This window comes from Trachurus japonicus, chromosome 24 (genome assembly GCF_045865225.1).
Source record: "Trachurus japonicus isolate A0001 chromosome 24, Traja_1.0".
NCBI classification, from domain to species: Eukaryota; Metazoa; Chordata; class Actinopteri; order Carangiformes; family Carangidae; genus Trachurus; species Trachurus japonicus.
Window position 1 is genome coordinate 13,466,583 of NC_140930.1, and position 27,147 is coordinate 13,493,729.

Sequence of the window (27,147 nt, forward strand, 5' to 3'; positions counted from 1 at the left end):
AAGAGGGACCGGTTGGCTGGATCCACAGCGACTGATACCTGGATTCACCTGCCTCCAGGAACATTCAGCTGCAACTGAACCTGATGCTGCACGGTGAGCCGGGGCACTGGCAGCAGAAAGAGGAGCCACGGAGAGGTGAGTCAGTGCATGAGTGAGAGGTACGAACGGTGTCACAGAGGCTACGACGGCAAAGAGAGAGAAAGGGAGAGACAGGGGGGCTCCGCGGGTCTGTAATGATGGAGAGTGGGATAAAGGCTGCAATAGGCAGTAATGCTAAAAATAGTTATTGGACCGAAGGCAGTGCAGTCAGGCAAAAGTCAGGGTGAAAGTCGTGAGGAGCTGGATCAGTAAGAACAGGCATGGAGCTAAAAATGTTCACCGCAGGCATGAACTCATTGATGGTGGCAGCAGGAGACAAGGCGGTGATGGTGTTGGCAGGTAGGGAGGTCTCAGCGGCTGAAGGTAAATTACAGCTGGTGTGTCTTCAAAAAAAAAAGAACAAGAATCTCAGTTCTGTCATGTTGCAGCTGCCACAATTGCCTGAAAATAAGTCATTTTCTTCTTCTCCTTCTCTGTCCTTTTTAATACCAGCCCTCGAGCACCCAGTGTAACCCCCCCCCTACCACCACCACCACCACCCTGTATTTGTAACTCATGAGGAAGGATTATCATCTGCACGGTGCTTCACATCTGTGACACCGTGTCCTTGATCACACTTGGACTGCCTGACTAAGCTCTCCAAGAGCTTTTGAATGCGCCGGGGTGTTAAGTTGAAGAATACAGATGAGCAGCAGCGTTGTACGCGTCAATGGGCCAACAACTCCGGTCAAACGCCACCTTGCCTTTTGTAATATTCCTTATGAATTAATCATTCTTACCAAGTGTGCTGCAGCAAATGTCAGTTTTAGCAGGGCGAGCGAGCCTCTTTATATCTTATGAAATGTTCTCTGCAGTGAGTGAGGATGTGTGCAGATCAAAAAGTCTTAAAGTGCATTTCTAAGAGTTGGAGAAATACAGACAGGCCTTGTTACTGTATTTGCATGTTTTTATTTTCTTCGTCCTTTTTACAGTTCTGCTACAGTAATTCAGGCTGGCGTGGTGGTATGGTTGTTTGTCTCCAAGACTCATACACACAGAACTTGTCCAACATAGGACTGCAGTGTGAACTCGTCATAATGTGAAACATAAAGACGTGGGAGTGTTTACGGTCACATCTATACGTTTTGTGTTGTGGTAGATTGCAAGTATGGAAGGAAATGATGAGAAGAATGAAGAGTAGGAGAAACGTTAGTGTCATTATGGCTTTTTGTAGAGCAATGGCTGCTACATCTGGGTCACATGGGGTGAAAAAAAAAAAAAGATTTGGAGGTTGTTTCGGCCCTAAGACAGACTGTTCAGGGTGTAGCTACCCTTTCCTCACCCTTTGTCTCAGTGGTTATTGGCTGCAGCCCCCTTATGACCCTGTGCAGATGAGCTGTGCAGCTAATGAATTCATAAGTGTGCATGTGGATTTGATGGTGAAACACTGATTTCTAATAGTTCAGCGTGTCAAAGTCCTGTTGCTCCCAGTGGTTGGAGCATAGGTGTGATGTGTGATGTTGTCTTTCCTCATTTTAATCAGAGCAGATTTTGCCAGCACGAGTTTCTTCAAGCCAAAGCCCCTTTCCCTCTCACGTTCAGATGTCAGCGCCAGTGTGCTGCTGTCGCCAAAACACGGAGGGCACAGTTTTTGGCTTTCTCAATTCCCAAAAAAAGAAAGAACAAAAAAAAAAACATCTAAATTACTGATGCAGCTTAGCGTAAAAATGACATAAATTCATGGATGGCAAACTTCTCCTGGCTTCTGTCAGAATATTATGTTTGTTGCTGCTTGAATGCACACGTGATGGACTCCGGGTACATAACGCCGGCACACAGAGGCCAGTTTGGCGATTAATTAAACTCTTGTTAATGTACACTGCAGTGACGGTACAAGACAATTACATCCGCCACTTTGACACCAGACGTCCTCAAAGGTGCTCCGTCCATTGATCTGAATTACCGCCACTTTGCACATGCTGTCCCCTTGGTATATGTGTGATCTCAAATTAGTTGAGGCAATTTCCTTGTCTGGATAACATTAACATCCCCGCATCAATATTAAATGACTTGACAATCCATCGAGTCCCTCATCGCTCGGCATATCCTTAAACCTATTAATCAAAGGTGATTTCCTGCTTTGAAAGTGCAGAGGAATCTCATCAAGTCGCAGGCTCCAACAGCCTGTGTTTAAGGTATTTGATAGTGAAATCTGCACATGATCCCACGGGAGCCATATAAACCGCATAACTCAACATCTACAGTACGTGAGAATGAGATGTGTGTGTGTGTGTGTGTGTGATGTCAGTTCAGAACAGAGGGAGCCAAATCAAAAGCAGAAGCCGCCACGTATCATATCAAATGACTTGTTTGTATTCCGTCGCAAAACTTGGGTAAATAGAGACAAACAGCTGTTCATCCACTGAGCACATCAATTCACCCCTCTCTGTCTGAAGCCGTTTCTCCCGATGTCATCATTTGTAGTTTTTAACATTTTTTAAATAATTAAATTTACCCCATGTGATAGCTCCGGTGATGGATAGAGACCGTCGCCGCTCTACTTACCCACACATGTACCCGCACTAACACACACAAATACACATTCACCCTTGACTCCACTCCAAAGTAATTTACAACTGGGATGGCTGCCATCTCTGAAATAGCCTCTTGGTTTGTTTGGAAGAGAAACGGCGCACATACATACAGTCGCTGCAGCAGCCAGAGGCGGCTTGTCTGTCAACAGCGAGCAAAACAAAAGCAAATAATCTCAATTAATCATTTACAACTTATTCTCATCAATTATTTCCACCTTCTATCAAAGAACATGCACAGACATGAAGGTGCTGTATCAACAATGGACTCAGCACAGTTGCACATTCCTGGGAGCTTTGACAGGCCAACCCCCCCCCCCCCCTCTCTTTAGTTGTATCAGTGTTAGCTAATCCACCCAGAGGGGGTATTTATGTCTTTTTCTGAAACATATTTCCACTGGCTACAATTCTGCTGAACCATTTCTTACATATTCTCCATCCTGCCAGCCTTCAATCTTGCTTTCTTACACAGGAATCAGGAAAATGTGAAGCCTGCTCTATCCACAGGGGGTGTGGTGGTGGTGGTGGTGGTGAGGGAGGGATTACAGAGAGTTTCATGCAGAGGAGAAATGTCTAATGCACTCATGTACTTCACTTTGGCATTCTGACTGAAGCTTGTGTGTGTGTGTGTGTGTGTGTCTGTCTTTGCGTGACATCTCAGTAATCTCCCCGTTGCTCCAAATAGCCCTACTGTACATTAACCGACAAAAGCGCCAGGTGATGTACCTCGTGGTTGTTGCAGCGATGCCTTCACAGATCCCGTGCAGCTGTGAAAATCATCTGCACGGACTTTCTTGCTGTGTTATAACACCCTCTCATCTCGCCACTGGGGGGGGGTTCCTCCAAAAGCCCTTGTAGTCCCCATCACGATGACTGTACCCCACCTTTAAGAGCCTCTTTGGTGACAGAATCAGGACAGCTCCACCGTCAGCAGCATCAAAGCCACAGCGAGACGGAGATGGATTAATAAGTAAAGAAAAGCGTGACAGAACAAGAAAGGCACCCAGATCACACAAAAGCCAGTTAAAGTCACCTGGGGCCTGGGAAGGAGAAGAAGTTTTCAAACCTGTTTGTTTTTGTCGTCGCTCGCTCAAAGGGTTCCTTCCTATGCATGAGCCCCTTCGCCATCCTCCCAAACAGCAGGAGCAGAGGAGGAGGAGGAGGAGGGAGGGGGGAGTCGGACTGCTGCTGCCGAAGCTGCCATACAGAAAGTTTGAAGAGCAAAAAAGAAGGCATGTGCTTACATCCGCAGTCACCCAGCATGCCGCTGTTCATTATTCCACCAATCTGTCAGCTCCCACTGCTGAATCATCGCGGTGGCTCGGGAGGAGGGCAAACAAGCCCTTAACAGTAATTTTTGATGTTTGACGACATGAATGGCTCATTGATTTTAAGAGGGTATTTGAACAACACACATTGATATGCATGAGAAAAGACATGAAGTGAGACAGAATGAAGCTTTGTGCCTTGGAAGGATCGTGTGCCCATGATTTGAATTTTTCTTATGTCTCATCCTTTTGTCTTTTTTTTTTCTACCACTTCCTGGCTGTCGTCTCTTCCATCCCTGTGCCTCGTCCCTATGCTGGTACCTCAGCACTGGCTTTTCTTAGCATCCGAGGCTACATATTCTAGCTGGGGTCGTACTCATAGTATCAGAGTAAAATGTCGCCTTGAGCTCCGACACTCTATTTCCCCTGCAGTCAATCACACTGAAGTTCAACTCTATTATAGGGATAAGTTTTTCCTCTTTTTTTTTTTTTTTGTATCCAATATATCCTGCCTGCAGCAAGGGGATTATCAGATGTTCAGAAGTTTATGAGGCATCAATGTTTATCAGCTGCTATCTGGTGTTTAAATATAATCTTTATGATAGCCGAAAAACAGCTGTGAAATTCAGAGAGCCGCAGTAAGGTCACCCTGCTGATGGGCTGTGGCTAACTGCTGCAGGAGTTGATCGTCTCTCCCCTCCGCGTCTCGACTGGGCGAAACCAATCAAAGCCTGAACCCACCCGGCCTCTCGTGTCACAACAACCCCAACACCCATCACGGTTTATTACCAAAGACACACAAACAGAAAAAAAAAAACCGAAACGAGCTCATGGATGTACAAAGTCACCCAGCTGAAGCAATCGTAGGATTGTAGCACATCATGCTGTAGTCTGAGGCGAAACACACAAAACACTGCACTCCAACACTTAACTTTTACGTGATCTTGCTTGACCCAGGAGTGAGGGAGAGGCGTAATGAAGCTAGCGCCGCTCCCTCCCTAATCTGGTCTGACAGGTCCTGACTCTGAGAGTATGATTAATGTGAGCTGCAGCTGCAGCCGGACGCATTTAATGTCATCTGCAATATCACCCCGCTCCAACAAATGAGGGCCCAAATGTCATAAATCCCAGTGGCACGTTGTCCATATCCATTAGCAAACAATTTATTGCAGACGTGAGTGTGAATTTTGTTGTTATTTTCTTATGCGGTTCCTTCGGATCCATCAGTCAGCCCCCCCGAGCCCTGGAGTGGCACAGAGAGTCAAAGAGTGATATCCAGTATTCAGCTGCCATGAATCATCACTCCAGTGTTCACTCATTAAACGGGGAATAGAGGGATTTTCATAGGACCGGTGTGGGTTTTCCCTCAGGAAGCAACCTGAGCATATGGGCAAAGAGCAGTCGCACCAGAGTCAACTCAAACGTCACAGTGTGTTAGCTTGTGTGCCCAGGAGGAAAAGCTGTGATTGGTCAGGAGCTACTTGTAATGAGAAGGGCAACATCATTGGTCAAAAGCTTGCGATTAAGTCCAGGTAGCAGGAGTCGGAGCAGCTGCACCTTGTCCCAAGATCCTTGATATTCATCTGGCATCATTAAGAACAAAGTCAGCACAGGTATAAAGGAGTAATTCCCAAAGTCTCATCCAAGCTGTGACTGATCAGATAAATTTCTATTTGAGAGGAAAACTTCCTTATCTCGCTCACCTGTGGTTGACCTTGGCGCTTAATCTTCCAAGTGTTATGTTTGCTTGTTTGCTTTTCCATTTTCTGAAATCCCACCCCGCGATCCGATCTTGATTATGTTACCTTCGCCGCCAAAATGGCCCACCTTGATGTGTTTTGAGTGAGTGCGAAACGCTGCTTTTCAATTCTAGTTCTTGACATTAAATGGTTGACTCAGCGCTGCTCTGAGAGTCGGAGTAAACAAAGGGGTTTGAGGCTCAAATGGATAAAGTAGCACAAATTGCAGCTGAATCGGTGTTGATGTTTCGCAGTGATGCCCTCAATCTGGCAAGCCTCAGCACCTCACGTACCCTACACCCCCCTCCCACACACACACACACACACACACACACTCTCCCCCGCTCCTCACCCACCGTCTAAAACCAACTCAAGCCTCAGCATATTTTGTCATTCGCTGCACGTTCTGCGGTAGCATGCATCTTAATCTGAAGAGACGGTTCCATCTCGGCTCGCACCCGATAACCTCCTCATTCATCCGTCCCCGCGTACACCTTCAATGAAAAGAGGGAAGCTCCCAGAAATAGAAATGAAAGAAGATGATTTCAGTGGTGGAATCATAGACTTAGTGGAAAACAACTTGAGAGAAGGGAGAGGGGAGAAAAAAAGGAGGGAGACGGGAATAAACAGGAGGGAGCAAGTTGTGATGAGAAGAAAGGATATGTGAGGACGAGCAGGGAGGAAAATAGCTCCTGTGTTTGGCTTTGTGGCGTATTAACTTCTCTGGGTTGGAATTATTAGAAGTGAGTCTTATTGGCGTTGCTGCCTACCTGGTTAGAAACACAAGGAAGCGGCCCCCTCGGTGTTTTGCGGCGAGGTGAACAGAGTGTTGCCTCATGACAAATGGACTGCTTAAATACTCTACTCCCTCTATATCATCTTGTTTAAAAAGCAATCAGCCTGTTTCCACGTTTTAAAAAGACAAATCCCAAGAGGAGCATGCGGGATTTGGGAGATAAATGAGGTTCAAATCGGAAATGAAACAGTCGAGAGGAAAGCGGCGCGTGGATCCTGCTTTTCTGATCAGCTTTATGCTGCTGACAAATTACTGGTGGACTTGTTATCGAGCGCTGACGGACAGGGAGCTTCAGAGGAACCTTGTGGAGACTTGAGGCATGTGGGCTCTTTTCTAGTATCTCTTTTGTGTCCTGGAACGAGAACATAAGGCGAGCTAATAAAGACTGGCCTTGATTTGAATGGCATTATGCAGTGTTTATTGTTGTCATGGCAATGCACCCGTCAGTCCTGGTTTGCATCGTCGCTTGTTGATTGTTTCAGATCTAAATGAGCCACGAAGCTGTAACTGTGTATTACTGTCACATTTTTCACTAATTCAGAGATGTAACAGTTGACGTGTTTTTCTACATTAGGAGGGATTTAGCTCTATTTGTCACATTATCACATACATGTATACATCCTTCGGCTATATGTAAATACGTTTCAAATCCTACATGAAATATGCACATAAAAATCTATCCATATGATGCATTTTATATGGTATACATCCATGTGTTTATGATATACTGTACCTATTGTAATGTTTTTCATGTAAGAGTGTCCATAGTTGATAAATTATTTACACGTTTCTTATTTTTTCACCTTACAGGGATATTTTAAGTGTTTACATTCTTGTTTTAAGCACATGTAGGTTACATGTGACTGCATTATGCCGAAGCTAAAACAGTGACAGAAAAACTGTGGTTTTAGAACAATAAAACATTATTGTTGTGTTGACTTTGACAACACATTTTGTAATTTATATAGATTACTTTCAAACACATAATATGAATATGTATATTACAGTTTTTCTCTATTGGTTTGGCTCAATTCTTGAAACAGAAATTACATTCTCAAAATAACATGGACAAATCTCCAAACCACCTTGCAAATGTTCACAACAGAATGGCATTTCTCATTGATTTCATCAAATTGCAAATGTCTTAGTACATGTCTCAAGTGTCTTAGTGCATCTTTGCAAATGGTTATGTACAAGTACCCTAGAGTTAGCACAATGAGCATACATTTAGCACATTTTCCAAATGAATAGATCTTGCTGATCTAAGCTGATTAGTTGATTCTCAGTCTAATGGTTGCTCTCTCCAAAACATGTCAGCATGATTTCACTGTGTAAATCATCATCTGCACAATAGTCTGTTCAACTGTCAAAATTAGTCAACATACTGTAGGCTAATACCATGAAAACCATATGAATTTCTTGCAGCATTTCATAAATTCATGACAGTAATTGACAGTCAGGTGAAATTAGAACTTGACTAACGAAGGAGGAGTTCCTACATCTCAGATGACCAATCAATCAGCTGTTTAGCTACCTGACTGGTGCTGTCTATGATTGTGAATGCTGCCAAACGCGTATATATAGAGCTTGGCTAGGGCTAGGGCCTGCATCGCGAGGGAAAATATCCGCTGTGATGTTGATGAAAATATGTGGCCAATCAGAGCGCAGCGTATGGATGGTCAGGAGGATGAAGGTGGTGGCCAGGAGACAGAGGGTGATGACAGTGATGACCAGTGAAAATGTCTCTACTCGTGAAACTTTGTTTACTGCACTATAGGCTTGGTATATTTTTTCTGTTTTTTTTTGTGTTCATATTTCATACATGTACAGAGAACTGTAGGCCTATACATTTTGTTTTTACAGTACATAATCTTGAGTTACTTTATGTAGGCTAATAAAAATGGTTACAATTTCCTTGGCAATATGAGTGCAGTGTGTGTGATGTCAAACTTTGGAGGCTGCTCTTACTGTAAAGTCCTTTTCTTAGGTTTTATACGTCTCTGCCATAGTGACAAAACATCTAAGCATTTTGACTTGCAGTGCTCACAGAATGCCACAGGGATGATGCATTTTGGGGGCACTGACTACTTACATGAGAAAGAAGTTTGGTTTTGACACATAAGTAAACTGTTTTGGGAGAGATATGAGGTTCTGCAGCTCATCCATGGTGTTATGCTGAACCATCCAGTTTATTTTTGGTAAAAGCACTAAGTGAATGCAAATGAGCCAAAAGCAATTGAGAAAGATCTTTGCCATTTTTATGGTACTGACACTTTACATGGTAAAGGAATCTAGTTTTGAAGCATGTGTGAACAGTTTTGGGAGAGATATGCGCTTTTGCTAGTGAGCTGTAATGTTGTGCAGAACTGTAAGACTGTTTGGCCAAATGGTCTTATAGTTTTAAGAATGTAATTTCTGTTTCAAGAAATGAGCCAAACCAACAGAGAAAAACTGTAACACTCTTTGTGATGGACATGTATTGTGTAACAGACAGTATGTCTACTATACAATATACTTACTTGCGAGGGACAGACACTGTAATTAACTGTAATTTGGAGTGTAACATGGTGTGACTTTCTGACTTTATATCTGCATATCAGACATAGAAACTCAATATATGTACATATATTTGCATGTAGCTCAGCAGGGCACTTCATCAAATAAACAGCCGCTGTGTTTGTTTAAGACTGAAGAAAAAGGGACAAATAAGAATAACAACAAGCGACTCACCTTCCTCTCCTACCTGTGAGGGTGACAGAGCAGTGAGATGTGAGAGTTTTGTCCTCAGGCTGCCAGAAATGTCAGCATCACACACCGGTGGTCACCGGCAGAGGTGGCAGGAGGGAGGAGGCCAGAATGCTGATGAGGAGGCGCAACGTCGCTGAGTCGCTCTCGCTGTGCAGCGGCTTAAGACTTCCCCCCGCCGCTCATACATGCTCCCAGAGATACGAGTGTAAACAGCGTCATACAGCTGAGCGCACACGCACATGCACAGACACGAGTAGTCACGCTCACACAGGTTCAAAGGAGACACTCACACACAGATATGTCCATGATGAAATGCATACAGTGGCCTCGGCGTGACATCTGAGGCTCCGCTCGGTGAGAGCCGCCTGTCACCGAGCCGTTGTAGAGAGCAGCAGGAGCAGACAAAGCTTTCTGAGGGAGTTGACCTTTCGGCTGCTCCTCTAACCTTTTTGTGGATCACCTGCTCGGCTCAGCTACATCTCAGGGGAGTGTACGCTCTCTTAAACCGCTCGCAAATCCCTTGTTAGCCCGCTCAAAGAACACGCTGTATTGCTGATGCAGTAAGATAGACTTTATGGCTTATGAAGTATAGATAAATCAAATAAGACAGCTCCTGCACATACAAGAACTACCAGCACCATCTCAGATTTGATTCCACCTCTAAGGGGGCATCTCAGACGGAGTGAATGCTTCAGAATATTCACATTCAGTATTTTTAAAGCCGATGTGCCGGTGGGTCAGGCATTACAAAATCATGTGTGGGGCCAAGCATTGTTCAAACTTTAAACTTTTTTTTTTATAAAATTTGGCAAAGTTTCCAAAGAAAAGGTCTCAGTGTGTGAAGAATACAGTAAGTAACATGAGTCAGAGAGAGGGGCATTAGGCGAGCTGGTATGAAGAGAGTGATAAAGTCCTCATTGAAACGGTCCATTGTTTCCTGTGGTTGTTGTATCTGTGGCTCCCTCACTGCCTTGAACCATGTGTTTCCTACTGCAACTGTGATACTGTCTGAAAGTCAGCTTACCTGAGGGAGATACTTATCCTAACTAAAAAAAACTAAACCCCTAATCCTAATCTTAACCTTAAAACAGAGACACGATGTGTTCCTAAACCAAACCAAGTAGTTTTGTTGCTAAAACTAACCAGACTGTGGCTGTTACATTGACTTTACTACAGGTTATGGATGGCTGGATAGATGGATGGATGGATGGATGGATGGATGGATGAGTGGATGGATACAGTAGATGGATGAATGGATGGATGAGTGGATGGATGAGTGGATGGATACAGTAGATGGATGGATGGATGGATGGATGGATGGATACATACAGTGGATGGATGGATGGATACGATGGATGGATGGATGGATGGATGGATGGATGGATGGATGTAAAGATAGAGATTATTGTCTTATTGTTGTTGATTGTGTGTCTTTCTTTTTTATCTTCATTGATGTTTTTAACCACATGGAGGTTTGCATTTAAATTTCGTTTATACCTTGGTATGAATGACAATAAAGGAATTCAATTCAATTCAATTCAATTCAACACACCGATAGATTTATAGATGGATGGATAGATACAGTAGATGGATGGATGGATGGATGGATGGATGGATGGATGGATGGATGGATGGATGTAAAGATAGACACACCAATAGATTTATAGATGGATGGATAGATGGATACATAGACTTTTTTACCCCTTTAGTTAAGTTAGTCACTTATTATTGCAACCATGACGATGATGGTGCAGCACCATCACTGGTCACATAGGGAGTTTTAGCGACACATCATGACCTGTATCCAAGGTCAACGAGGGTCCAGGTCCAGATGGGACGGCGTCTGGTCTACAAGCGATCAGTTCTCAGTTAGAGAGAATGATTAAACTTTGACAGAGGGTTTCTGTTCAAACCAGTGCAGCCAGTCTCGCCCTCGCAGCGCTGGTTTAGTGGCCCGGGGAGGCTCAGAGCAATTGCACGCGCCGTAAATCATCTTTATGTGACGCTACTCAGCCAGTCATTGCGACTCAAGTCAGTGAGTGAGATACACTCAGAGAGAGACGGTAGTCGGAGGAATGAATGAGGAAAGTGGGATTTCATAGGGAAAGGGAGGAGAAGAGGAGGCGCTGAAGCCATTCAGTTGTTAAGATGTGTAAGATTGTTCATTATATAAATGCTTGAGACTGTTAAGATGTGAAATGAAGTTTAAAAAAAAGAAGTAAATGGAGAAACTCAAGCTACACTTTATTTCATATTTCTAAGATGAAGCACTTTATTTTAAGATACACATTTTTCAAACGCTCTCTGTTATGTACTTATTACTTATTACAGCCCTTATTTCCCTTGAAATGAGAAAAGAACATTTAATTATTATTAGAGTACTTATTATTTATAATCCCTCCAGTTCCAGTTCTGCACCGATGTTCCAGGCCTTCGCTTGAGGAAATTTGGTCCGACTGTACTTCTTTGAATTTTAATTGAATACCCCCACCCCGCCCCTCCAATCTACACGACCGTTCAGCCTGGAGAACCTGTTGCTTCGTCGAAAGATGTCGGGGAATTTGTAAAATCAATGATAACTCCTTGTGACCTTTTTCCTCTGCGTAAGGCTTCACAACCAAAACTGTACCTCAGATCTGCGAGGGAGGCCTCTTCACATCACAGTACATGTGTTCATTACGTGCCCCCGCCTACCTGCTTCCTCGCTGCATTCGTGACAGCCTCATTGCCCAGGGCTGCTGTCTGTGTCCCTCTCTTCCCCCTTGTCTCTCTCCTTCTCTTTCTCTTTCTCTCTTTCTCTCTCGCCTCACTCCATCTCCTTTTCTGGTAATAGATGCTGAGACCTATTGATTTTTATCCCAGCTACTTCTCACTGCGCTCTGCCTGTCTCTTTCGCTTATGCCGTGAGCAGCGCTGAGGTTTTTTCAGGTCAATGAAGGAGGCTCAATTACACCGCGTATTGGATCTTAATTTTTAAAAATTAAATTCAGGAGGTGCGTCTGACATTGAAGCTCTTCCTTTTACACCCACTGGAAGGATTTTCAAGGTTTTGTTGTTTGGTCTTGTATAAGCACCCCTGCTGAGATACTTCAAGGACTAGCTTCTTACCGAATGATAGGACAGTCTGGAAAAAAAACCAGACCATTTGTCCCTTAAGCACCTCATAAAAAGCCTCTAATGTTGTTTTCTCCCCATTAATCCAAAAGTAGTTTTAAATCACCACAAATTGACACCCTTGAGCAAAAAGGTCCTAGCTGCTCTTCGGAAAATGATGTCTCCCCTCCTTTCCTCGCCGCATGAGGTAATGAGGGGAAATTGAGCAAAATGTGTTTTTAATTAAAAAACAATAAGGCGGCCATATTTCATGCGTGAAATTCACTGTGAGATTAACCCGAGATGCAATTGAGAGTCAACAAAGTCAGATAAAGCATGAAACAAAAGGGAGCAGTGTGGCCCAGACATTAATCAGGCTGTCAAGGGGTGTCCAGATAATAATCAGAGACGGTGCACATCATGCCAGTGTGTAGTATCTAATTACTAGACAATCTCTGACTCTCGGACCCCGAGAGGCAAAGTGGATGTGAGCAGCACGAGCGCAGCCGCCCTGCTGCCCAGCGCCTCTGGGCTCTGTGTTTGAGCAGTATGATTTTTTTTTTTTTTTTTTTTTGGTGGTGGTGGTGAGCTGCAACTCAGTGATCATTACTCAGAATGAGAGCAGATACTGTGGCCGGGCCAGGGACTATTGACAAGGGTTATTTTTATTCTGTGGTTTGGCTTGAGGGAAGAGATAATGATTATAACACATGTATTATTCTAAAAGGTTTTTCTTGTTGCCCTCTGCCCTGAATATACAGCGCATCAGAGATGGTTGCAGGGTTGTCCAATATCCCACAGTGTTTCAAAAAAACATTTGCCTTACAGTGGCCAATCAGTCCGACTGCAGCCGCCCGAAATACTGGGTTTTAATGAACTTGGAAGATTGAAACTGCAAAACTTTATTAAACATAATCTTTCATCACAAAACATCTATCCCTGGAAAAAAAAGAAAGAAGAGAGAGAGCAAAGAGCCCAGTGAGTGCATCTTTATGCACATAAAGGTTCTTTGAGTGTAATAAAAGTTATCTTAAAGAGGAACTATGCAAGATTTTTACCTTAATTAAACAGATGGAGTAACTGTGTTGGTTAAATGACTTGTTACTGGGAGAATGGAGGCTCACTTCCTTCACCCTATAGGGTCTCTTGGCCGAAAACCAACCTTGGAAGATGAACGCCTCCGACTCGGTGTCCCAGATCTCGTCTTGTGAGAAACATGGACGACACTACGACACAAACATGCCTGGTAACCCGCAATCCCTTGTTAACGTTACCCACCTCAGTAGACGTCGCTCCATAGATTGCCTTCTCATTGGCTTTGATGAAAACAAATGACCAGGTGGGGAGGGGGGAGGGTTAGCAGTATTTTTTTTATGAAAGTGAAAATATGCACTTCTAAACTGTAGGGGGACCTCTGTAGAGGAAAAAAAGCGACCAAAACAGCGAAAGACTTGCATAGTTTCCCTTTTAAATACATTTGACAATTAAATGACTTATATTAATGTACCAAGGTTTGTTTGCTTTTACTTGTGGAGTCTTCTGGAAACTCAGAGGGATTTCTCGCACTTTGATGAAAATGGGTTGCCGAACAAAGTGAAATTCAATTTCAGCTCAGATGAAGCAAGGGCAGTAATATTCTCCCTCAGCAGGCGATTCCAGCAAGACATGTATCCCACTATTCACTGCAATCAAAGGCTGCACAGAATGGGAGCCTTAGGATTTTACAGTGAACCTAACCTACAAATGGGGTGATGTAACAATAATGAAAAAGGCAAGGTTGTTATTTGCCCTTATCTAACGATTACGAGGAGCAGCACTGTCTCAGATTTATTCAGAGATAATACTCGAGGTTACAAGCCAGTGAGGAGAATTAACATGTTGGTGGACCCAGGTGGCAGATTTGAAACAAATCTTAGGTTTTATTATTCAAATAAGAAGAAGGAACAACTCAAATTGTCAAATTAGTGACATTTTAAACTGAGAATACCATCCAAGCTAGAAAAGTTAAATCTACCCAGAGGACTTTTCTTGTTGCATTCAGTGTTTCTCATGAAAACATCTTGTGCATATCCTTGAAGGCTGACAAATCAGACAAATTGTACTTTTAAAAATGAATTTTAAAAAATCTGTTTTTCTTACATCACATATCTGTCTTCCCACCTTCTGCTAGTGCTTTGCCACCTTTTTTTGGCTTCTCCCTGCAACAGTTCTTCAGACCATCAGGAGTAAAGTGCATTTGACACCCGTGTGAGTCCTTGTTGGCATGATAGCAAGGACAAAACAAGCAGGCACTCACCAAAACATTGCGGCATAGCTCTATTAATGGAAAAAGAGAGAGAAAAACTCCACAGGGTCCCTTTTAATTTCATAACTCTAAAGAGCAATGAATTGATTTTGCAGAGTTTTTGTTAATAACAACAAATCCCAGAACAGCAGGGTTCATTTATGTTTGTTTTAATATTGTTCGGACAGAAAATGGAGCTGTGTGTTACCTTATCAGGCTTTGGCTACACAAGATTCAAACCAAACCAAATATACAGTATATCACCTCCCCATTTCTGTCACTCGACCATAAGAAACCAAACTTCCTCCTCCCCAATAGTTCACACAATAACCCCACTGATGGATGGTCCAGACTCCTGTACACCGCAGGTATCTATTTTCTGTTTCCCTATATCTGAAGAGGGAGAGGGAAGAGCAAAGAGAAAAAGAGGAACGTTTTAATCATTTATTTCCCTTTTCATCTTCTTTTCACTCTCCCTCCCAATAAGTCAAAATATTGTAACAATAAGGAATGCTGTCAGTTGTTTTTTTTTCACACTGGTAATGCATTGCCAACTTCATGCCATGTCATGCTATGCTGTGTAATGCTATACACTACTATATGTCATGTCACCCTCCTTGGTCTTGTTGTCTCAAAGAAAAAAAACTGTGGCTACATGCAGAAAACTAATCAATTCATTGTCTTAATTGTTTGGTTCTGGTCCTTTCATAGTGTTTGTTCAGTTATTAATTATACAGTATACATACTGTATAGATTCTCAAGACATAGATAAAAAGTTTAATATGTCTTTAATGTGGTGGTACTGTACATGTACCGTATGTGACTCATCATAGCAGCTGAAAGTTCAATAGCTCCACTCTTGACCACAAGTATGGTCAGTAATTTCTGATTGTAGGTTTAACACCAGTGGACACACACAGGACCAAAGGCATAAGACATATATCTTGCTTCCTGCTCCCTCTTTATATTTCATGAGGACACACAAGGACAAAAGCGCACACACACACACACGGATGTACCCTTCTTGTTATCAGGCTTCACTACAGCGGCTGGCAGAGTTAGTGATCTGTGTGGTGTGTGTGTGTGTGTGTGTGTGCGCACTGTTTCGCTCGATGTCTCTTGCTCAGGCAGTTGGCCATAGCAATTTTGCAGGAGTGAACAGTGACCTTTGACTCCATTACAGCTGATTGGATTGGTCCCCCACCCCCCCACCCACCAGCCCACCCCCCTCCTCCTCTCAGGGCTGGCCGCCTGCCCAGCACTACACCCTGTAGTGTCACAGCCAGGGGCACACGCTGCCTCCAGTCCCCTCTACTCCCCTCCCTCCCTCCCATGTATCCATCTACCTCTCCCGTCCCGCGGTAGAGCTCCATCCTGCTCCCGTTCATCCATCTCTGCCTCTCTCTTTCTTCTCCTGCGGCTACTCTTTCTTCCCTCCGTACAAATCATCCTTAGACTTCTTCTTTCTACTCCCTCTATGATATATCTCCCCCTCCTCATTCATCCATATCTATCTTTAACCACTTCCTCACGTCCTGCACCTCACCGCCTCTCCCTGAACACGCTGCCTATACAAACGTATACATGTCGTGGACGGGCAGGACATGTAGGGTATATGAACGTCTCGTATCAAAGACGTGGCCAGTCTGCTGCAGCTGTAAAAGCAATCTGTGGCTGTTTTCCCCACAATACATCTGGCACCTGGCTGTAAAGATTTGTTCCCGTGCAGCCACAGGAGCATTACAGAGGCTGAACTACTGATGCTGACTGATAAGGCCTGGATTACTTCAAAAGTGTCAAATGGGGTTGAGGTCGTAAACCAGTGAAAAGGCGGCTGCAGATCAGCCGCTGGAGCAGGTTGTGTGGTGTAATCCCCGGCTGCAGGTGTGTCCTTGAGCAGGTCAGTGAACTACAAATTGAGTAAATGCACTATATGTAGAAAAAAAAAAAAAAAGTTCTTACACCCCAGTGGACGCTGACACGACCGAAACAGAAATGGGCTTTCCCCAAGCTGTCCTCGAAGTTGCTAAAATGTCATGGCGTGGAGGGTATGGGAGGATTAAAGTCACTTTGAAATGTAAGTGAGAGCATCTTCAGCTTCGGCAACAAGACTAATGCCCGAGTGGAGCCGAATATATGGGGAGGGTATAATAAAAATGAGTTTGAAAGAGAGATTGAAATCAATAAAATTGGATTGGATCACTTGGAAAATTATGGAGCAATATAAAGCTGGAGTAAGTTTTGGAGCTGTAGAGAACTGTTGGCGTCCACACACACATACACACACACACCCCTCCCTCACCTGTGCTGTCGCCTCCGGAGGCCGAGGGTGACTGATGAACAGATGAGACTGCAACCGCGATTTTTCGGAAAATGCACCGGAGATAAAAGAGAGATTTTGATGTAAAAACATGAATTTAATGAGCAACATTCATCCACATTTTTTTTTACATTCATTCTACAAAGAGACGACTGAATAATTAACTCAGGAATAAATGTTGAGAATGTAAGTTTTTTTTTTTTTTTTATTTATTAAATTGCCATCCCTGTTAATTAAAAGTATGAAAAACACTGTGTGTAACCCCAAAAGTATGTTGTCCATACACTTTTGGCCACATAGTCCATTACCCTCATCTATCCATTTTCTTTCCTTTCCTCTCTCTGCCTCCGATTATTGCCCTTCCTTTCTTTCTCTTATCGCCCTCTCCTCCATTTCCCCTCGCCCCCCCCTCTCACCATTATCACTTACTGTCCCTCTCCCTCTCTCTCTCTCTGTTTCAGCTCATAGCCCAGAGCTTTGCTTCCTGGTTAAGGTCACTGTCAGCTTACATTTACTGTGGCTCAGTAAATCCATCACCCGCGCTGCGCCCATGTGTTCCAGCACACAATGCTCCCATCAGGTGAGTCGTGCAACAGCCTCTGTCCAACATGGCAGCGTTTCAGGTTTGTGCTTGTGTGTTTTGATATGGGCCCTTTTTTTTTTTTTTTTTGTACGAGCATAAAAGTGTCAGAGAGCTCTGGAGTGTGTCTGTGGATGTGGTCCCTTTGTCAAAAAGAAAAAGCATTATGTAACAGCAGTAGGTGTACAGTAAGATGAGATGATTATTTTTGTGAAGCTTCATTATCTTTTATTTCCTCAAGTGTAATTATTTAACTTACTGTGCAGCACAGAAACAGCACATGATATATTCAAGTCCTTTACTCAGAGCTATACATCCCATGACAATGACATGTGTCCAGTTCTGTCCTTTTAATAAGTTCATACATAAATACATTATACATAATATCGAGAACATTAATATCTCACATACAGTACAGAGCAGACACGAGAGAGAGAACAGACAGACTGGTATAATGTATAATGTTCAGAATATTTTTTTTTAATTTACAGTTATTTTAATAATGATCCAGATTTTCTGAAAATTCCTGAAAAAGTTTCCTGAAAACTCCCCAAAAATTGTTGGCCTGAAGGAAAAAGCTGTCTCTGTGTTGTTGTTGCTGCTCTATCCACTAACCCACATGTACAACAATTCAGTAAGTACCAAGTCTATTAGTGCTAATAGTAACCAGCTTCACATAAGCATCTTAACGTTTTCTGGCTGGCTTCATTTAACACAAACTACAGCAGGGGCTGATGGGAATGGTATTAGTTTTTTAAGTATTTAATACGCTATATCACAGTATTGGACAGAGTAAGATCTTAACCTGCTGATGGCGCTATAGATGAAAAGTCACACATAACCACAGCCACTTGGACATCTGCACAGATTTTCGTATCAATCCGTCAGGTGGTCACTGAGTTATTTCAGTGTGAACCAAAGCGGTGGGCTGACCGACAGAGAGACATCGCTCCAGGAAACAACAGTTAAATCCTGACATTTCTCTGAGCTCGCCGCCGCACAGCGGGCTACCACACATGATTACACCAAGATCCAGCAATAATAAAGTTGTATTGCTGTTGCGTTGCGTTGTTAGCAGTGCAATCATAGATACCCTCAAGGTAGGAGAGTAAGAAAGGGTTCTTGGTTTTCAAGGCTGTTCATCACTTATTGACACCGCTGGTGCTGCAAGCAGGTGCTCCTCTGGAAACACAAGAGTTCATCTGTTTTTGTTGTTAAACTCTCTCTCTCAAGTCCACAAAAAACACTGCACGGCTTCCTTAAAATACACTCATTAAGCTCCTAAAAACTGTTGTATTCCTTAGCTTGTTTTGCAAACGTGTGCATTAACATAAAGGCCGAGCTCGCGCCACCTTCAGTGGTGTCGGTGTGTGAAGTTTCTACAAAGTAAACATGAAAAAGGAGAATGGGGATCTTCCACTTTTTTTTAGGAAGTGCCTCATGTATGCAGGCTCTAAACAAATTACAGAGGAGGCTCTGTCATTGTGCAGAATGCATTTTAAATTCAGATTTTATTGACCCTGACGCTGGCGCATATAAAAACAAACACACTCGCACAGGACACACGCTCACATAAAATCTGTCGAATTAATTCAACCCTGCATCAGCCAGTTGGTGACTTTAAGTGGGATAATTGTGATGGTTTAGCAGGCTGTGTGGGAATGTGATTGAAAGCTTACCTCTGCCAGTGTTTACTTACATTATACTGTGTGCTATACATGCATATTCATACTTTTCAGGCTGTGCTTTTGTATAAGGGGCTGAGGCGCAAGATAAATAAGGTTACTAAGTGAATTTATGCATGCGTGTTTAAAAGTGCTATAAAAGGTAACAAGGCGTTAAGGTTTTGACACCGCTTTCTGCTTCTTTATGTTCTTCAACTGTGATTTTGACATATTATTCAGCTGTGAATTTAAGTATTTCACATCTGTGTGGGTGTGTGAAGAACGCTCCTGTATTTGTGTCAGTATCTAAGCCTTGTCTGTGCTCACTCACATGCACGAGTGTGTGTGTTGTGTTGCAATAGGTTATGATACACCGCACAAAAACTCAGCCTTGAGTTCATCAGTTGTGGCCCCGTGGCTACAAGGGCACCGCTAATGAACCGGGAACTTTTGCCTCTATTACTGAAATTAAAAACGCAGCGTGATCTACATGGTAATGAAAGTGTTAGCTGATCTTTGACATGGCTCCAAATGGACAGAAAACAAATATCAATTAGCTCCTTTAATCCTTTGATGTGTTTCGTATTCAGCAGCAGGCGCGTGCGGTGGGATGGGGCGAGGGAGGAGGGTGTGGGGGGTTGTCCACTTTGGCCCAACAAACCTTTTGTTGAGAGGATAATAGCAATGATAATGAAGCACTAATGGACAGATGAGGGATTTTTTTTTTATTTACTGTTTGGGGGATAATGTTTTAGTTTTTTTTGTTTTTTTAATGATAATGATTTTGTGTTACACTTGCTGGGAGAAACCAGGTTAGACAGGTAATTGCAGGATGACTTGACACACAGTGTATTATCTGGTTAGTGTAAATTGATATAAATGCAGCAGGTCAGTAATCAGGTTTCTCTCTAAACCCCCGTCCAATATAAGGCTGGGGGTTGGGAAGAAATCAGATTACTGGCCTTTCTTATTCATTTTAACTGACTTGGTATTGGTTTATTTATTTATCTTGTGTGTGCGTGCATGTGTGTGTGTGTGTTGGCCCAGTGAGAAGTTTGTACTGTAATACCGCACAGACAGGATTCTACAACTCTTGAAGGTTATCGTGTTGGAAATACGGCCAAGCATGTTACAAAGGGATGTTGTCTCGCATTAACGTGATTGGCCAGAGCGGTGTCTGTTCAGATGATGTCACACAGTGGCAGAGAAGATGAGTCAGGTTCAAAGTTTCTGCCAAACATCCCTGCAAATCATCTTTTTTATGTAGTTGTTTTGACTTTTTTTTTTTGATGGACACATTGAGTGTATGCGTGAGAGAGAGAGAGACAGGATGACATGCAGCAAAGGAGCTAGCTGGATTTGAACCTGGGTCGCTGCACTGTATGGAACGATGGATGTGGTTCGATTCGAGTCTATTCAATTTAATCAAATTAGATTGACTTTAGTGTCCACTTCAGTGTCTTTTGCTTCTCCAATACATTAAAACAACTATATTACAGTTAAACAATATAAACACTGAAACATACAACAACAGACAGGAAACAGCTGCAGCAGCAGGTGGGAACAGGTTACACATACAAATCAGTACCACACAACGCTCTGTAGCCTACTCACCAGACATTATGTTCTTTTGTGCTCCACGTTGGCATCCCTGCTCAACCTCTACACTGGCTTTTTCAAGTGCATTTCAGGTACTTTATTGTAAATGCGGCGATGCTGCTCTTTCTCTCTCCCTCTCCCTGTGTTGTTTGTCATGCACAGGTGTACGTGCGGCAAACCAGATTAGGAACCCACACACATTTCCCAGAAATCAATGATCTCCATGCGAAGATCTAGCCAAGGGAAGTCAGGTTTCTCAAATCGCCAACCCCAATTAAAGTAACCAGGGCTCTTTCTGACATGATGGTTAAGAAACCAAGGTAGCTAAGTAGGAGAAGTAGGCCAACCTGGCTACTTAAGTGCATGTAAACACACTGCCTGAGAGACTCGAGTGTGTGTCTGTCTATGTGTGTGTGTGTGTGTGTGTGTGTGTTTTTCTTAACAAAGTAGCAGCTGAATCTGAATCAGATCATCATAGTGAAATGAGTTGGTCTGCTGAGTTAATAAGAGACTCTTAAATAGCTCTGAATTAAATGGAAAATTAACCTTGAAAATATCTGTGCAGTGTGAGGGGGTGTGTGAGAGTTTTTTTTTTTTTTTTAAGAGTTTGTTTAACTATTCCCAAACAGATGCAGCTGCTTTTAGAGTGATGGTTAAAACAGGGAAAGGAGGAAAAAAAACTGTTTGCCCACATTTTCTATAAGAGCCTTTGTTTGTGTTTTTACACAAGTGTTTGCTCTGTGTTGAGTGCAGAGTGAGCGTGTGGAGGTTATCTCCAGCCTCCTTTGAGTTTGCCCTACAGTCTTTGACAAAACCCTGACTGAGCTTTGATCACTTCCCTGCCTGTGCTCTCCTCAGCCTGCACGCTGCCTTCCCGCACTTCTATTGTCTCTCTCTCGCTTCTCTCTCTCCATGTTTGCCCCCCTCCCATGCTTTATCTCGATCAGCCCTTCCTGAACCTTTTTACTTCCTCACTTTTTTTCCCTCCCCCCTGTTCTCTGAACTTATCCTCTGTGGTGGATGATGGGGAGGGAAAGAGAGAGAGAGAGAGACGCATCCGTCTAAAAATCAAAAGTGCAGGGTGTTGCGTCTCCACATGAATTCCTACACACCTTGTAATTGCTGTCAGCAAGCCCTCCGACAACTCACTTAATTGCCTGCCATCCAATTTATGGTGAGATTGGGGAGGTGATGGGAGTTTGAAAAAGAAAAAAGCAAAGAGAGATGACAAAAGGAGTAAGAAAGGGCAGGGGAGGTGGAGCCCAAAAGGATGTGGTTGCCAAGCACTGAAAAGAAGAGGCTGTTAGTCCATTGTGTCCAAGTGCAGATGAACAAAAAGAGTGAATTATGTTTTATGAAAAGTGAGGATTTGTGTGATATGGTGCGGAGCTGGAGTTATTTCCCCACACACTCGGAGAAAAGCAGCTCAGGACGGACCTGCAATTAGTGCAGCGCTCATTAATATTAGTGACCTGCATGGAGGGAGGCAGCTGCGGTAATGGTTCTAGGTGGGAGGACTGCTCAGAAACTGCCATTGTTCCCACAGTCGTTCTGCTACACTGTAATTGGTATAAGTGCCGTCATAAACGCTCCATTGAGCTGTATAATGTCTTCATATAGGTCCCTCTTTTTTTTTCGTCACAGAAAACCTACAGATAAAGCTATGTAGCAGAATTAGATGAGAGTACAGCTGTAGTTCGCACGGCTTTTGACTGTCGGCTCTCGTATCACATCTGCAGGTAATTCGAGCAGCAAGGCTTAAAATATCGCGGGCTGGAGAAGGCAGGAAGAGAGAGAGAGCGATGAAGACCTTTGAATTGGTGCTGAATGTGTGTGTGTGTCAGAGCTCTGCCAGAAATGATAAAAAAACAAAAGTAGTGGTCAGACTGATCCACTCCGGGGACGTAGCCACACAGAATTCACATCCACGCTGTGAATTTATGAGTTACAGCCAAAAACTTCTTCTGAGAGGTGACCTTCACATTTAACCTTTGACCTTTCACCACCAAATTGTAAATAATTCATCCCTTTGTGCCAGATGTAATGAAATGCCCTAATAGCAGCGATGTGTGGAGACGGTGACCTTGACCTTTGACCTCTGACCACTACAGTTTTGTCAGTTCATCTTTGAGTTGTTGTTGTTGTTGTTGTTGTTGTTGTTGTGTCATGTTTCTGAAATGTCTTGCTCATGAGAATATGTATGGACGGACATGTGGGATGGATGGATGGATGGATGGATGGATGGACAACATCCCGCCTCCGCCGCCACCCATGGCTGTCATCGCCGTGGGTGGAGGCATCAAAAGGCTTCTCTGTCCCAGCATTTCACTGTCGACTGCTACTAAACCTTTGTTATTGCCAGAATGGCAATAACAAATCAGAATGCATCCTTTGTTGTTTGGTCCTGTTTTTTTTGTGTGTGTGTGTGTGTCTCTGTTTTTTCTGCTTGTCAAAAGCCAAGTTGACTTCTACAGACTTTGGCTTCCTCTGATGTCAGTTTTGAGAAGTGATAACTTTGCAGTGCTAACAGCCCCAAAGACAGGCTGCAAGCAACAACCATGCTGTGGAATTATCATTCTGTATTAATCTTTTAGACACACATACAGTGTTGTATACGCAATGCTGTGCATAGTGTATCATGTGGATGTTCAAAAGTTGAATATTTTCCATAACAAAACATAAACTCAACAGAGAGAACCAGAACTTAGTTGAAAACATACTGAAATTACAGACAGGGTCAACACTTTATACTGTAATAACTACACACTGTTAAGCATTAGTTAATGCATTCTTCCTATATTGAAATTTATTTACCGTATGTGAAATTTCTAAACACAGTTAATACATGTTAAACTCTCATTAATAAGCTTCAATAATAATCTATTATCTCTATTTAACACCCACTATTATATGTCATGGTATGTTTAATTTTAAATGTTTGTCAAATATTTACGTACACTTTATAAATGATCATATGAACCACTGACATCTCCTACAGTAAATGACTGGTTTTTAACTGATATAATATTTGATTTATAAATGCTGAATCCATCATTTATTAAGTATGAAAATACAATCAGTTATTGCATTATAGAGCTTATTACTAGAGTTAGACATTTATAACTTCCTATATTGATACGTATTAGTGTCAATATAAGAGGAAAGATTCTTACCAATCCTAAGTAAAAAGTTTCCTTGTTTATTGATTCACTGCCATTTTAATCTACCGTTGTTGCTGTTTGTTGTTAGTGCAAGCTCAACACAGTGTTCACTTGTCGTTTTAATAAAAGCAAAACAGGAACAAGTAGAAGTCTGGCGTGTAAACATGGAGGCCGGTGCTGATGAACAAATACATTGAAGAGATTGGTCAGTGGAGCAAAACGACATGTGTTTATACTCATGTATAGCTCTGCCGCATAGGATGACTCTGTTTCACTGGTGAAATTAGTGCTGCGAGCTGCTGTAGTGGAGCTGATTTCACTCCCTTCAGTGTTTTTACTCAGCCATTACCGCAAACACAGGCTTTTATCTCCGACTCAGTAAACACACATGAGTAGCCACAGTCGACCGGCAGGCTCAAACATGATGACAGGGCCTGGATGTAGCACATGCATGTACAATTTACTGTAGTCCATATGCACACATTAGAGACATTAAAGCAAATACTGTAGCATCCTCATTGACAGAAAGCATGCACATCCACACACGGAGCACACACACTGCACCGAGCCTTTTTATAATGCAAGTTCATCACCGGAGTCGAGCTGAGGCAGACAATAAACCAAGTGTTGTTCCTGAGGATAAAGTGACCAATCCCTGCAGTCCACAAAATGAGTCTCCCCTCTGGGCGCTCGCTTCAGCTTCGATTAATATTCATGAGAGCGAGGCTGGTATGAGGATGTGCGTGCGTGTGAGTGTGTGTGTGTGTGTGTGTGTGTGTTTACTCTGGCGAGAAGTTGGAGGGACGGTGCTACTGTATCAGACAGCAGCTGGATTGCAGAGGTTGTTGTGTGTGTCTGTGTTTGTGTGTGTGTTTGTATTACTCCCTCTTGGGACTATAGTATATGACAGCAGAGACCAAAGACAGATGAAGAGGCTGTTGCCGTGGGGACAGGTGACATATGGATCAGCCAGAGAGTCAGAACACAGGGGTCAGAGGTCACAGATAGGAGCTGTAAGCGTGTGGCTGAGTGCTACTGCGCTTGTGCTCTTGTGAATTGGACTGCAGTGGATGTGCCAGCTTGTAATTTGGCCTCGGCTTACGCTGATCCCTGTCCAAGAGGAAAAAAAGTCGAAGTAAGGAAAGAGGTATAATATGAAGCTGGTGTATTTTCTAAGCGGCATGTCTATAAAGATTGTTTTTATGGTATTTTGCCTTTGTTTGACATTTAGCGGACGTGGTGACCTGGAAATGTAGCAAAAGGATAACAACATCCTCTGTGGACACTTTGCAAGTTAAATGGCTTTAATCTTAAAGGCAACACACAACAGCTGCGGTAAGGCAAGCGCACAGAAACCGTATACCTGTTGTTTATTACAGGGGGTCACACAGCAGCAGTGTCAAGACACTGCATCAGGAGACACTTTATTACACTTTATTACATCCTCTCTGTGGATATGGCCTGGGCGACCTTGCGTACTTCCTCTGTCTCAATAGCAAATCCATCAAATGACTCAACATGAAGAGTGTCCTTTAAACTACACACAGCAGAACACCCAAGGAGTGACAACAACACACACACACACACACACACACAGTCACACACACTCTACATCCAAAGATACCTAAATCATCTGGATTCAGACCTAATCACCAGGATTTGGTTGCAGCAGCTTTCCTTAAAATCCATTAATAGGTTCGTGAGAATAGTCTTAGTGTCTACTTAATAGTTTCAGTTTGGTGAATCACCAAACTTTGTTAGGCTATAGTGTATGCAGTATGCACAGGTACACAGTTACACACAAAGTTGGAATAATAAAGACATATTCCTCTTTTTATTCCTATTATAAAAGTTAATTGTTGTTTAATTTTCATAGTGATATGATTGGAAGAGATTGATCAATATATACACTCAATCAATCAAGAATAGCCTAAACTAGCCTAAGTTATACCCCAACCCTGCATGAGAAAGTGATATAACTGATGGAGGTTTAATTTTGTGAGATTTATTTTAAAATCTTTCCTGTTTACAAGATTATTAAACATTATATAGTACAAGTGTGAGATCAGAAGTGTCAGTTATGCTGTGAAATCATCATTTTCTATTTAAGATTTTATCTGGAAAAGCCTGTTTTGATGCAGTGATGCTTCAACCTTCATTTATAAAGCAATATGAAGTTTACACACACATAAAGAGCCAATGCCACTGGCTCTGTATACAAAAGCTGATGCTGTGACATGTTTTGGCAGCGCATCACAGCGTCAACATTAGTGGTTTTCTCAGCCGCCGTGATGTGTGAGAATCGTCCTCCTTTAGCATGCATTATGGAGGCCGGATGTTGTAAGCAGGCTAGGCTGCAGGCTATATGCACCGAGCATGTTGACAAAAAAGCAAGTCACAGTCTATAAAAGCCTTTCTGTGATGCCGACACCTCGCTGCACGCTGGGATGTGCTCGGAGGACTCTGGGCAGCAAATTGTCTTGAGGAATCCACCATCATTACCGGCCCAAAATAAATTCTGGGCACTTTTCTGGATGACAACATTTACAGTGTCGTGGGAAGCGAGTGCTACATTACCACCTGTACCAGGCAGTGAAGCAAGAGATTTAAGAAATGTGTGGTTTCCAGTTGTCGAGCTGAGCTGTAAAAGCTGAAGTGCTAGGATTGAGACATGCCATTTGAAAAATTTATGACACAGTACATTACCTACTGTATGAGTGTGGTTTTTGTGGGTCCCTCCGTACGATGCTCACCAAGTTTATTTCAGTGTTTTGCTTTTTTCTTCCAGGAGATAGAGGAAGAGGATAAATGGAAGCAGCTGGGAGGAGAGAAAGAAAGAAAGGAAGGAAGGAAGGTGGGTGGGAAATGGAAAAAGTGGTCGTGGTGGAGTTTGAGCAGCAAAAGACAGTTCGGATTATGGTGGATCAAATAATATTATTCAGGGCAACACAAAGCATCAGGCAGAGGCAGAGAAAGACCTCCACAATCTCTACACAAGGGAAACAAGTTTCAAAGATTTATTCAGAGGAACATCCATTTAAATCATGGCAGATGGGAGGCATTGTAAAAACTGCACTTTACTGCTAATAGTAAAAGTGTGTTCGGGTTTTGGCAGAGACACAGGTGGGCTCTACATGCAGACGACTGATTGCAGATGCTACCAGCAGCAACTTAGGGATAGACGCCCTTATCCACAGCAACCACTGGAGAGAGAGCGAGAGCTTTA

The 27,147-nt window shown here is 42.9% G+C and overlaps 1 long non-coding RNA gene across 1 annotated transcript; it reads left to right on the top strand.

The window, feature by feature from the left end:
• LOC146961485 (uncharacterized) lies at window positions 1-26,763 on the top strand. The gene is made up of 3 exons (XR_015035195.1): window positions 1-135; window positions 17,379-17,497; window positions 26,710-26,763. It is a non-coding gene; the product is annotated as an uncharacterized LOC146961485 (long non-coding RNA).
• Window positions 26,764-27,147: the final 384 nt, after the last annotated feature.